This window comes from Mastigoproctus giganteus, chromosome 2 (assembly GCF_048544385.1).
Source record: "Mastigoproctus giganteus isolate SK-2022 chromosome 2, ASM4854438v1, whole genome shotgun sequence".
Classification (NCBI taxonomy): Eukaryota; Metazoa; Arthropoda; class Arachnida; order Uropygi; family Thelyphonidae; genus Mastigoproctus; species Mastigoproctus giganteus.
In genome coordinates this window covers 192,251,342-192,265,936 of record NC_143576.1, presented here as the reverse complement: position 1 = coordinate 192,265,936, position 14,595 = coordinate 192,251,342, and the positions used below count along the sequence as shown (strand labels likewise).

Genomic DNA, 14,595 nt, shown 5'->3' with positions numbered 1-14,595 from the left:
TATCCACATGTGCAAGGCCAGAAAATACTAATTTACTGGAGGTGACCACCTAGATATGAATCGACATAAGCACCTTCGTTCAAGGTGTAGCATCCATAACATACATAGGAATGACCAACCTTCTCTCTCACCAGATGGTAGATTATGCAGAAGTGGTAAGATGACTCCCATCACCTTGCGCAAGACCACCATCGTGCTTATTGGAGGCTTGAAAGCAAAAACCATGTTTGGTCTCCAGGACAAAGCTTTGGCGTCTCTCCTTTAGGTTATGATAAAGAATGTTCTGTTGTTTTAAATTTTCTGATCCTAATATTTCCTCAGATCAGTGAATTTATTCTTGTTGGGATTATATTTTTCATTCCTCATTCCATTCTAAACTCTCATCCTTTATCTAAACAAACCATGGTTTCCATTAAATATGCTAATGCTGTTTTCAAGCTAAGAACATAGCTTATTGCAGTTGGCTTGAATCCAAATAACCTGCTTCATTTTCTGCCTATACTAAGCTCACAACAGTTGTAAGAAAGTTATTAATATAAAAGGTTGTTGAGCCTTCTGATCCATGGCCAGAGCTATTGACAGTAACTTTTGACCATCCATACTTTCATCTCTGATACATCCTAATGGTTCTTTCCAAATGCAACTTCTCCTCCATGGCCATTTCTACTTCATTCATACTTTTCTCCTATTCTTGCATTGATGATTTGATTAGTCACTGTCCTTCCATACTAAACACATTCCACTCTGTGCCCCTCGCAGTCTTCTGATACAACATTAGAAGAATCCTGAATAATCTCAATGCCAAGAGGTCTCCATATCCTGATGGCATTTCTTCATTGTTTTCAAAGCCAATGCTTATTTGCCATCTATTTTAATCCAAACAAAGCCAGAGCTTATTTGTCAACTTTTTAAACTCTTATTCCCACAGTGTTTTTCCCTCTACATTTTCTTATATACAGCCAATTCCTTCCTAAAGAGGATGATAAAAATTGCCCTCCCCCCAGACTCATTTTATTATTTCCCATTGCACTTATCTTAATGTCTATCAATTGCCAACTCTTACACTACTTTTAAACATCCAGCTAAACAATGAAATGTCAGTATAGATTCTGCTGTATGGCCTTTCTATAGATATAGTAGAACCTCACAAATCTGGCATCTTGGGGTAATGATTATTTTTATTTTTGGCCCAGTGGGTAATGTACTTGCTTAAGAAATAAAAGGTTGTGGGTTCAAATACTACTTCTGGTATGGGCATTGCAATTGTCTGATATTGTTAAAATCACATATATAGTGATATGTAATTTTAGCAATATCAGACAAATATCATATATTTAATGTTTTGCTGCAAATCACCTTAAAAACTGAATTCTGTTGTACTGTTAACTCTGAATTAGTATTTAATTTGTTGCAAAATACATGATTTTTTATATGTTGCAAATACATAGTAACAGTGATGTACATCCAGGAAATTGTTTTCCTAGGCTGTATAATGTTTAATAATATCTAAAATATTTCTTGAAAATTACAATCTGCAGCAGCCTTTCTCAACCGGGGTTCTGTGAGAGATCGTAATTGAAAAAAATAAATAAATAACCATAGCATAATTTTTTGAACTTCGTGCGATGCTAGTGCTCGCAGTGATGGACAGTGACTGAGCAGCCCCGTTAGCAATACTGTTAGAGTTCTTTCAGCCCCATATGGCATAGTGTTTGATTTGGGGTGCCACTGGTGTTTCCCTCAACTGCCCCATTGTTTCTCTTGTGCGGTAGACAGAACTCTGTAAAAGCCAGAAGTTGTTTTGTGTAAATGTAGTGTTGGGTTGTGTTGTTCGTCAGACTTTCTGTAGCAGGACCTCTACTGGGACCCCACGCTGCCTGCCACTACCTCTGGGAGGCAAGCCATGCAGTCCCATATTCTCTGGCTGGTCTCTACAGGGCCACCTGAGCATCCTGACAGAGACTATAAAAAAAGTAGTGTGTGTGGGGTTTAGAGAAAAGGGGGGGGGACAGTCAAAAATATGGGGATTTAGGTGAAGGAATCCCCAAGGAAGGTGAAATTGAATTTCACCATGCAAAAAAGAGGTAAGGATAGGGTGATTAAAGAGCACTAGGCAAGGGAGCTTCGTGTGAGTTTGCCAAGAACTCTTGGTTGAAGTATTCCACTGGTCTATTCCAATCAGGTATTGTTGGTTTCAGCAGATCTGTCTAGAGATTGTCAGGAATTGACCTACATATAGTTCTAGTACTATTGGTGGGCGTCATGATCCAGTGGGTATAACTGTCGCTGTTGTGGAGCATCTTGTTCGAGTTTGTCTTTGTTGTGCTAGGATGGTTCTTTGTCGCCCCCATATGGCAATGCACAGTAAGACAGTGTTCATTTGGTTGAGTCATTTCTCAGTTCTTGATGCGAGATAGGGAAGGCCATTAATAATCGGTGAGTGCTGTATTGTATGGAGGGGAGGAAGGTAGGCTAATGACGTCAGCTTCTCATTCCCGAATTACCTCACCAGCTGCTGTTGTAAACATTGCATAACGTGGATTGTGTAGGTTAGAAGTGAATTGTATTGTGAAGTTTCGTATTTTTTGCAATTTTCTCGTTTAGTTATTTATTATGCCCTTCTGTTTTATATTTTATTAGTGTTTGTTTTACAAACATGTCTGATGGTCCAATGTGATGATTTTTGAAGACTAGGTGTGATATAGAAGAGGAGGATTCTAGGCCTACGGACAATTCTGATAAGGTTAGTGATGAAGAATTACAATCTTCTGAGTCATTTCACCGCACTTGTGCAACAACGGACACAAAAAAAGTCCATCCTCAAGATGAAAGCCGCTTATCAATGGGGTTTTCATCAGCTGGTAATCAAAGTTGTCCTATTCCATTGTGTGTCATCTGTAGCAAATGACTTTCAAATGCAGCAATGGCTCCAGAAAAATTGAAAAAACACTTAACTACAAATCACAGCCATTTGACAAGTAAAGATGCTGATTATTTTAAATGGCTATTGGAATCTCAAAACAGAGTTGTCATTGCTTTCCTATGCCATTCATAGGACGGCGCCTCCGTAGCCAGGTGGGAAGGAGCAGCAGTGCGTAGCACACGCTTCTTGATTAGACTGGGGTTCGAGCGCGTCACCACCAAATACGGAGGATGCGGAAAGGTCAGGGAATGACCACCGCATATCCCGGAGCAATATGGCCTTAGTTGCTAATGCTCCTAAAAACCAAATAACAACAACCATTCATAGGAAAGCAATGAAAATTGTGCTGCGGTTTTCAACTTCTTACATGTGGAAGAAAGCTTTTTCTTGTTTAAAAAAAGTCGCATTCAGTGAAAAGGCTCAGGAAGCAAGTTATTTAGTAGCAGAATTTATTGCCCAGAAAAGGAAAAGTCACACAGTTGGCAAGAACCTAATAATGCCAGAATGTAAAATTATAGTGAATAATATGGTAGGAGATAAGTCGATATACTCATGGCATGCCAGATGATGCTGAAGAGGTTTTGTGTAATAAACTGAAAAACAACAGCTTCTCTATCCAGGTTGATGAGTCAACAGATTTCACCAATAAATATCATGCTGTAGCATTTGTAAATGATGGGGAAATTCAAGAATACTTTTTCTGCTGCAAAGAGCTCTGAAACAAGCAAAAGGCCAAGGTATATTTGATGTTTTGCCTTCATATCTAGAAAGAAAAGGTCTGTCTTGGAGGAACTCTGTTGGCATCTGTACTGATGGCGCCCCATCAATGGTTGGCTCCATGAGAGGTTTTGCCTCTTTTAAAAAAAAGAAAATCCTGACATTGTCACAACACACTGCATTCTTCACAGAGAGGTGCTGGTGTCAAAAACTCTTCGAGATGAAATGAAAACAGTTCTGGATGGTGCTACAAAAATGATTGACTTATAAAGGTCAGTTCACTTAAATATGTTTAAAAAAACTGTGTGAAAACCTGGACAAAGAACACATAAATTTCCTTCTACAAACAGAAATCCGGTGGCTTAGCAGAGGAAGAGTTCTCAACAGGGTGTTGAGCTGAAAGGTGAATTTCAGGAGCATTTTCAAGAAAATAGTAGGCCAGATTTTTCCGAGTGCTTTGAAGATGAAGAATGGCTGCAGAAACTAGCCTACTCGGCAGGTATTTTTCGTATTACATGAAAATGTTTTGACTTCAAGTGACAAGATTCTTGGATTTAAATGGAACCTGAATCTTTGGAAAAATTATGCTGCAAAAGGGAATCTTGAAATGTTTCCACTGCTGCTTGAGAGTGAGAAAAGATATCAGCAAGTCTCAAGTCTTATTGGAAACCACCTGTAAGAACTGCAGAACAAAATTGAACAGTATTTTTTTCCCTTTCAACACAAGTGTAACTAGGTGATGGACCCTTTCGCTGAATCTTCTGCTCAGTCTGAGAATTTGACTTTGAGAGAAGAGGAAGAACTTTGTGAGCCGGACAAGTTCTGGATTTCTTTAAAAGAAGAGTATCCTGCCATTCATAAGAAAGCAATGAAAACTGTGCTGCGGTTTTCAACTTCTTACACGTGAAAGCAAGCTTTTTCTTGTTTAACAAGCATCAAGAGCAAGGACAAAACTGGATATCTTAAACTGAAATGAGATGATTTTTCATCTCATTTCAGTTTAAGATGAAATCCATGTGTGCTTATCTCAAGTTCAACCCAGAATTAAGTATTTGTGCAGCAAAAAAGCACAAGTTTCTCATTAAAAAGAAAATTTTCATTCTTTATTTTTAGTTTCAAAAATAACACTTTTTATGCATACATAGGCCTATAAAAGATATCAAGAAACCAACATGTGTATAATAATTTTGTAACTGCTAGGCTTATACGGTATTTGAGCCTGATCATGTCACTGAGTAAGAAAATTTTTATTCGTATTGCTTTGGCTTATAGTTTTAGCAGCTTTACTGTTCAACATTGTAATCTGTAATTGTAATATGTAATTAAGTCACAAAGGAGATTAGGCAAGCGAAGGCAAATTACGAGAAATCTTTGGCAAATGATACTAAGAAAAATAGCAAGTTCTTTACTTATATAAACTCTAGAAGGAAGGAGATGAATCAGATTGGTACACTTGATATTGATGGTTCGACCATTGATCCTTCTCAGATAGCTGATAATCTGAATGAGTATTTTGCATCTACATTCACACATGAGTTATTAAGAGAAGAAAATGTCAGAAGTTTATCAGACAGGGTGCTTAATTATTTTGTAATAACTGAGAGCAAAGTGGAGGAGAAATTGTTGAAGTTAAACATAAGAAAGGCACCTGGGGTGGATGGGAGATATCCAGTTTTATTAAAGGAGGCGACAGGATCTAGAAAATTTGGAGGAGGGAAAGTCTCCATGGACTGGAGATGTGCAAATGTATCCCCAGTTCACAAAGGAGGATCTAAGGGCGACACAAGTAATTACTGGCCAGTTAAACTTCCATTCCGTGGAAAATAATGGAGTCACTGGTTAAAGATGCATTGCAGGAGCATCTAGACAAGAATGCAGTAATAATTCAGACACATCATGTGTTTGCTAAGGGAAATTCTTGTCTGACAAATTTGATTGGATACTATGATGTGGTTACAAAGGAACTGGATGCAAAAAATAATTTTGATATCATATACTTGGATTTCAGGAAAGCTATTGCTACAATGGATAAAAGGGTGGTTGAGTGGGAGAAGACAGAGTGGTAATCAATGGACGCTGCTCTTCGTGGATTAATGTTATTAGTAGAGTCCCCCAGGGTTTGTTGTTGGGCCCGCTGTTGTTTTGCATATTTATCAATGATATTGATGAAGGTATATCGGGCTTAATGTTGAAGCTTGCAGATGATACAAGTGTTGGCAGGGTTGTTAATGACAGTAATGGCAGTGTGCTACTGCAACAGGATCTAGAAAATTTGGGCAGATGGGCTGAGAAGTGGCAACTGAAGTTTAACATTCACAGATGCAAATTACTGTATATGGGTAGAAGTTACTGCAGAGAAACTTACCAACTGTGTGGGTAGTAGAAAATGAAAAAGACCTGGGAGTAATTGTGCAGTCAGATATGAAGTTTTCTGAGCAGTGCGGACAGGCTGCCAGAGCAGGTCATGTGGTATTGTCAATGATATACAGGAATTTTGCTCCTAGGGAAAAGGAGGTGATTAAGAGAAGGTAATAAGATGGCTAACATAAAACAGATCCACAGAAAAATATCATTTTCTACTGAAAAGTGCATTGACAATTATTATTTGATTATTATATCTACAACTTACTGATCACTCTAACATACCATGAGCTGTAGATATAATAATTTTTATGCAGGTGTTCACTGAGATCTAAAAATTATTTCAAGGTTTCCTCCTGATTAAAAAGGTTGAGAAAGGCTGATCTACAGAAATTCAAGTCCATTATCAATAAATGCCTTCTGTATTCTCACCCTCAACCAATGTGTGGTACTAAAATACTATAGATTCTCATTCTTATTTTTGTTTGTCACCACAAAAAAATAATAATAAATAAATAAAAAGCTTTGACAGTTAGAGGAAATTGCACCGTTTAACCTCCGTTAATAGATTTGAGTTTACAAAAGAGATCCTATGAAAGTCAGATCCAGAATTTGGATTGTATGTAAATAGATGTAGAGAATATTACTGCATCAAGAAAGAGAACAGTTTTTATTTTATTTTTTTATTATTTGTTTCTCTCTCTCTCTCTCTTTGCTCTCTCTCTGTTTTTTTTCTTTTTCTTAGAACAGTTTTGAGCGTTAAATTCCAGAGCACAAATTAATATTTAACATCATTTATGTATAAAGTTTTCATTTTTATAATACTCAAATTCCACTTAAGAAACACTTCATCAGAGTCATCTTCGAGTGCCATGTGATTGATTATAGTGATTTCAAAAGATACTCTCAAATCACTTACAGAAAATATTAATCTTCTAAGTTACACAGTTATTTAATTATGCTCTTGAAAGTAAAGAAATAAGCCAATTGGGAAAGGCTTTTCATTTTTGTATATATAACTAACTTTATTAACACTGACTACCATCCTTTCATCACTGGTGGCACTGCTCCTGCTAATGGTGATGAAAGGTTGGGGCAAGAGCAGTGGTGGCAGGTTGCCACCAACGTGGCAGGAGTGGTAACCTGCACAAAGTTGTCCACCTTTCATGGCAGAAGGGAGGACAACTCCTTTTGCTCCTTTAATGGCAGAAAGGAGCAAAGATGGATTATGAAAACTACTCTGCACTTCAGCCTACATGGTCATTTTACTGTAACTTAAAAGAAACAGACAATGATTCTGTTAAATAAAAAAGACTACACACAGATGTAAGTTAACAGGAATATCCAAAATTTCTTGTCTTACACTTTCTTCCAAATATATGAGAACCCTTTCATATTTCTCATTTCATTTTCCTAGCTTCCAGAGTTCACATACTTTTGAATAGGTGGAATGGCAGCCTTCATAATTTGGAAGTTGTGGTGTTGCTCCAATGCCATTTCATTGTGTATTGTATTTATACCCACAGTTAGGTGGTGTGTCTGCTAAACATACTGTTTGAGAGCAACCAAATTTTTGACATTTGTAGCATTTGAATGAGTTAGATATGCATGGTCATACATAACAATTGAGGTCCCGAGCCTTGACAACTAGATGGTAAATTTGGCATTCCAAATGAAATTTCAAACATCGTTTCACGAGAGAACAAGTAACAGAAAAGGAAAACAAATCACAATCAGGCAAGTTCATGTTGTCTAACTTAATTTGTTTTGCTTCAATGACTTTCTGATCTGAAAGATGAGCTGTTCTTTCTTAAACTAGCTCATCTTCAGTAGCAATCAAATCAGATTACACTATGGAATTACCACTTTGGAAGTATTAATTATTTTTTATATCATGTAGGGTACTTATTCTATGTAGGCTAATTATTTTATGTAATAATTAGCCTTTATTCTGCCATTGGCGAAATATGTAATAAGAGAATAACTGAAATCTTCAGAATGCTTGTGGCTCTCTGTTTAAATAAGAAGTAAATTTACGGATCCAATTCTTTTCGTTTGGGTGAACTGCATTTTCTAAAAATTTCTGACATCACTCTTATCTGTCCATCTCAGATGGATAGGTGAAGAAAACTGATTGAATCCATCCTTGACAAATAGAATATTGCATTAATAAAGACAGGTGCTAAAACATCCATTTTCCCTCAGTCTACGTCCATTGCTGTAGACTTCTCCTCCGTACCACTGTTCCCAGTCACTCAGTGAATGTTTTAGATAACCCACTCAGTAGTGACCATTTCTGAATTATTTGTAAACTGCAAACAGATAGTCATATAAAATGGAAGGCGCCTCCGTAGCCAGGTGGGAAGGAGCAGCAGTGCGTAGCACACGCTTCTTGATTAGACCGGGGTTCGAGCCCGTCACCACCAAATACGGAGGATGCGGAAAGGTCATTCAGGGAATGACCACCGCATATCCCGGAGCAATATGGCCTAAGTTGCTAATGCTCCTAAAAACCAAATAACAATAACAACAACAATAAAATGGAAATGGCAGTGGTGAATATGCTCCATTTTGCCTTGGAGAACTTCCATGGCATATTTCTAGCAGAATGATGTATATCATCAATGTCAAAAAGTAGAGTATAAAACATGGAGTCTATTTCTAAGTTTCCAATAAACTCACCTTATTAATTTCAAAAAACTTAAGCAAAAGCATGTTATGTATAGGAAAGGGGAAAAAAAAAAAAAAAACCTGATGGATCCAGTTTGCTTCCACTATTAGCAAGAATACAGACAAAAAAAAAAAAAAAAAAATTCTGGAACAAAATCAGTAAAATTGAATGGTAAAACATCCCTGTGTCACCTCCTGTTTTAAGTTGGAATGGTAAAGACACATTCTCTCCAGTGGAAATAGCAAATTCTGTAGCAGAATCCTCTGCTAAGCTTCTACATTTCAACATATGAATTTAGAAGAACTCTTTATTGCATACAAAAGGCACACGCCGTACAAAATAATACCCTTCACGGCTACAAGCTATTTGTCTTTCAACAAGAAAAAATCAGTGTAGAATGGTATAAGCTAAATTTCAATACAACTGTGCCTCTTCTATACAAACGGCCCTTTATAGTTTTTTAAGTTATGGGATTCCTTAAACAGATTAGCAAACAGCATGCCAGATCCAGGTGGGATATATTATCTTGTGCTTCAGTAACTTGGCAAGAAGACTTTGAATTCATTACTGCTGTACTTTTACCAGATTTTCTCAGATAGCTTCTACCTTAATTCCAGAATCCAACATATGGAATGCTTTTATCCAGAATGTATATTTTGCCATGGTCTGCCTGATATTGTAAGCTTTGATACACTGTGCATTATGTCATTCTTCAAAATCTGTATTCTACAGGACTTTGGGGTCAGCTGCCACTAATTATACAGTTTTCTCCAGAACAAAATATTTTGTGTGCATTTTTGCAGTGCTATATGCTTGCAATCCAAGAAGAAGGTATATCACAAGGATTGAGTCTAGTGCCCTGCTCTTTGCAGTTAGGATATACATCGATCTAACAGATAATATCCTAGCTCATATTAATACCTATCTGTATGAAGATGATCTTACAATATCTAGCCACTCACAGAATATATGCTCCATTAAACATCTACTTTCAATGAACAATATAGTCATGAACTTTCCATAATGGCTGCTGTCTCTCTACATCAAAAACCACAGCAGTCCACTTTTGTATAAAGCATCAGTTCCACTCAGATCCCGAGCTAGTGCTGGGGACCTGATCTGTATCACTTAGCAAATGTATCTGTCAATGGGCCTAATACTTGACTAAACTTATCTTCCAGAAGCATGTAACGTAAACACACATAATATATAAAGAAAATGAATATATTTAAAGTTATCTCTTTTATGGCATGGTAAGCAGATTGTTTTACTACCTTATTCTACCACATTCTCAAATTCTGTAGTGCTATACTGGTATCGAACATTAATCAGGTATCGTTATACTACAGAGCCCCAGTTTATGACTCTGCATTGAAGGGTACTGTATCGGCCATCCATACTTCGCTGGCCCTCACTGTGTAAACATAAAAAAATAAACCCAATGAAAAGAAGATTGCAGGAATTAGTTTGCAGTAACTAATACGACAATGGAACATACATCTTGAAAATATCTCCCAAGCCTTGGGTACAGTACACATGCCTACTTACAATACTACTTTTGTTGGTGAGGAAAATACATCCCTGCATTGGCATGGTATGTGCAAGGTCTTTACATATACTCCAATGACTCAATAACTACATCTGTGGGAGCAGCAGTGATTCTTACATGCACTTCTTTTTTTAAAAAATGTGTATAATAACATGCTACATCCTGGCCGTAAATTATTGTACCAGCTTTCTTTGAAAATACTTAGTTCAAAAATTTGTGTGTAGTAATAGCTGAGTTGGCATCAGTGTTTGGAGTTCACGTTATTTTGAAAAACTAATATAGCGTACATCCTCCTGATCTGAGTTTTTGCCAGAATATTTTATTTGTGGTTGCTTTGAAAGAATATAGATTTGAAAACAATTTTCATTCACTTGTGCAATTAGAAGACAATATTACCAATATTATTGCAAGTATTTTTTGTAAGATTTTACATAGTGTTTGTGACAGTTTATACATCGATTGCTAAAAGGCCCTTGGGCATTAGGAATTTCAAACGTAGCCAAAGTCCTTGCACCTATTGATTACCCCTCGACGTGGGCACCTGTACGTGGTGAGGGGACCTCCCAGTGACGCTGCTGGACTTCCAGACTAGCATCACTGGGATCCAACGCCCACAGCCTAGGTTCCGGGCTTACATCAATGGAATCCGGCGTGTTTGCCGTGCCCTGCGACCCGTGGAAATTCGGAAAGGGGGATCCTGGTGGTTGAGGGGCCCAGCTTCAATACACCACTTTGGCCCCTGCTTCGACAAGACGGGTGGTCCTGGAAGGCCCGGCTAGGATCAATCGGCTAGTAGGTTCGCCTGCGAGGGTCAACCGTGTCAATGCCACGCCCCTACCCTCATGGTCCGAGGGACAGGATTCAGGCTGGCGGCGGTGCGGGTATAGTGTCTGGGTAGCCCTGGCGTCCCACTCCCGAGCGCATTTATTGCATGCCGGGTAGTGGGCGTCCCTTTGGGCTCCGTGGTGGGTGGGGAGCCCGGGCACTGAAAAATTTAAAAATCTCTATGAATCCTGATAAACATATTCCTTCAGGGGCCCCAACCCGGTCCCTATCTGAAAACATAGACGGAGAGGCAGATAATATTATTGCGACAAAGAGGCAGCGAACTGAAACATCATCATCAGGGCCTGTCCCAAGATTTCTCGTTATGCATTCCACCAATGAAAAACCGATTGGCAAAATGTCGCCCTTTTTTATTCAAAAAGGGTTAGACGGGTTAGTAGGTTCTCCCAAATCAGTTAAGAGGCTCCGTTCTGGAGACCTCTTAATTGAAACTAAAAATGACAGGCAATCGGAACATCTACTCCGAGTAACATCAATCGGAGGTATCCCTATAACAGTGACACCACACAGAACACTCAATTCATCGAGAGGTGTCATTTCGGAGTGGGACCTTCTCGACGTAACCGAGGAGGAAATCTGCTCCGAATTAAAACCACAGGGAGTCATTGCCGTCAAGAGAATCACTGCGCGAAGGGATGGAAAAATTGTTAAAACCAGGAGCGTTATCCTGACTTTTAACTCTCCTAAACCTCCTGACGAGATTAAAGCTGGATACATCAACTGTTCAGCGCGTCCGTACGTTCCAAATCCTTTACGGTGTTTTAAATGCCAGAAGTACGGACATTCTCAAATGGCCTGCCGCGGAGTCCTTGCATGCGCTCGATGCGGTGCAAAGGACCACGAAACAACAGCATGTTCAGCCGCAAAAGTTTCACTGTGAGGGCGAACATCCGGCCTACTCACGAGCATGCCAGAGGTGGAAAGAAGAAAAAGAAATTCAACGGCTGAAGGCAGAGCTAAATATATCATACCAGGAGGCAAGGAAATCGGTCAAACCCCTGAATATCAACAGACCTACCTACGCCCAGAAGGTAGCAGGGAGATGTTCCGTCGGAACTCAGACGGACATGACCATTCCTCCAAAGGAGTCTTTCACTCCCATCGCGCGGTATCTTTTAACTTCGCAAAAACCTACACAGAAGGACCAATCAGCTGCCACTCCTATATCGGTACCTCCTAATGCTCCACAATTAACAAAGGTAATTACGACAGAAAAGAATAAGAAAGGGGAAGTCCCCCCTAGTTCCCAAGAAAAGATGGATGTCGAGCAAAAGGAGGTACCCGAAGAATCAGTCTTGGAACTCTTTGCGGAGGAAGAAATGGACACGGGACAGCGTCCATTCTTCCCCAAAAAAGATAAATCCAAGACTGATAAAAGTAAGCCCTCAGCACCTCGGAAGCCGCCTGATGGACCCACCAAGCCAAAATAATGGCTAAATTCCTACAATGGAATTGTCGTGGATTCCGGCAAAATATGGATGACATCAAGGCCCTCCTGCAAAAGCACGAGCCAGTTTGCTTTTGCTTGCAGGAGACATATCTAAAGGCAAATGATGATCCCACCATGCACAACATCACATTTTTTCGAAAGGATAGAATTGCGGATGGCCCTGTACATGGGGGAGTGGCTATCCTTGTGGGTAACCAGACCCCAGTGCAGCCTTTGCTAATTACAACCAGCATAGAGGCTGTTGCAATTCGCCTTTCAGTGGGATTTCTATTAACTGTGTGCTCCATTTATTTGCCACCTGGGACTGACATCCCCCAGGCAGACCTTGGTGATCTCCTTACGCAGCTGCCTCCCCCTTTCTTACTTCTCGGGGATTTTAACGGACATAACACCCTGTGGGGTAGTGCTAACATCAACGGAAGGGGACGAGTCATTGAGCGTATGCTGAATGACAATGACCTCTCCCTTCTAAATACTGGAACAAACACCTTCTTCCACATGCCTACCCGTACCTTTTCTGCCATTGATCTCTCTATCTGCTCCCCTTCTCTACTCCCTTCACTCACTTGGGAAGTGGAGGAGAATCCATACGGAAGCGATCACTTCCCTGTGATAACCTTGTTACACAGTGGGAGACCATGTCTTCCTTTTAGGTTACCACGGTGGAAGATTGATCAGGCTGACTGGACTGCCTTCCAACATCAGGCAAATTTTGATCTTAGCACAGTCAGTCAAGAGCCTATCAATGATGCAGTTAAGTACATCACAGAAAATGTTGTCCAAGCAGTGCTCATGCTGTCCCAAAAACATCAGCCCGGTTTCCACCATTTCCTAAACCTTGGTGGAATTCACAATGCACAGCAGCAAAAAAGGCTCAAAACAAAGCGTGGGGGATATTTCGCCGATATCCTACCACGAACAACCTTATAGCCTTCAAACGTGCACGAGCCAAAGCACGCTACATCCGTCGTCAGAGTCAAAAGGAATCGTGGATCCGTTTTACATCATCTATTAACCAGTCTACCAACTCTAAGGTAGTCTGGGATAAAATCCGGAAAATGAAGGGAAAATATACATCCCACCCTTCTGCAATCCTAGATTATAATGGATGCGCTATTGCAGATCCAACTGCAATAGCCAATGCTCTTGGGGAAACATTCTCTAACATCTCTGCAACATCTTCGTATTCCCCAGAGTTCCTGGTCCTTAAAGATAAACTGGAAAAGCAAGCACTTAATTTTAAGACCAAGGGCCTCTATCCCTACAACGGGGCATTCACTATAGAGGAACTAAAAAGAGCCCTCACTCTTTCCAAAGCAAGTGCTGTTGGACCAGATGGCATCCATTATGAAATGGTTAAACATCTTTCACCAAAATCTATGGATTGTCTGCTCCTTCTGTATAACAGAATCTTTACTGAGGGGCGGTTTCCGGATTCCTGGCGAAAGGCAATCGTTCTTGCCTTTCCTAAGCCAGGAAAGGATCCAAAAGTCACCACCAATTATCGTCCTATTGCTCTGACCAGCTGTCTGTGCAAAATCCTGGAGAGAATGGTTAATTCTCGTTTAATATGGTATCTTGAATCAAATGACCTTCTCTCCAACATCCAGTGCAGCTTCCGAAGGAACCGGTCCACCTTGGACCATCTTATTAGATTGGAAGCATTCATCCGGGATGCTTTCCTAAAACGCGAACACTTGGTGTCGGTGTTCTTTGACATGGAGAAAGCGTATGACACAACTTGGAGATTTGGCATATTAAAAGATCTGCATAGCCTAGGCCTTAGGGGGCAACTCCCCATTTTTATTAAAAACTTTTTGGCCAATCGATCTTTCCAAGTTCGTGTGGGATCCTCACTCTCTCTCGTTCCTTCACCCAAGAGGAGGGAGTACCACAAGGATCAGTATTAAGTGTTACGCTTTTCGCCATCAAAATAAATTCCATCACAGAACAACTTCCTCCAAATATAAACAGTGCCCTCTATGTTGATGACTTTAGCATTTTTTGTCAGTCATGCAACATGAGGGTTATTGAAAGACAACTGCAGAGAGCCATTGATCGCCTTAATTCCTGGGCAC

The 14,595-nt window shown here is 39.7% G+C and overlaps 1 protein-coding gene across 1 annotated transcript in view; it reads left to right on the top strand.

Moving 5' to 3' along the window:
* Positions 1 to 14,595, top strand: part of LOC150089867 (uncharacterized) — a 180,381-nt gene that overhangs the window by 104,595 nt on the left and 61,191 nt on the right. The window lies entirely within an intron of this gene.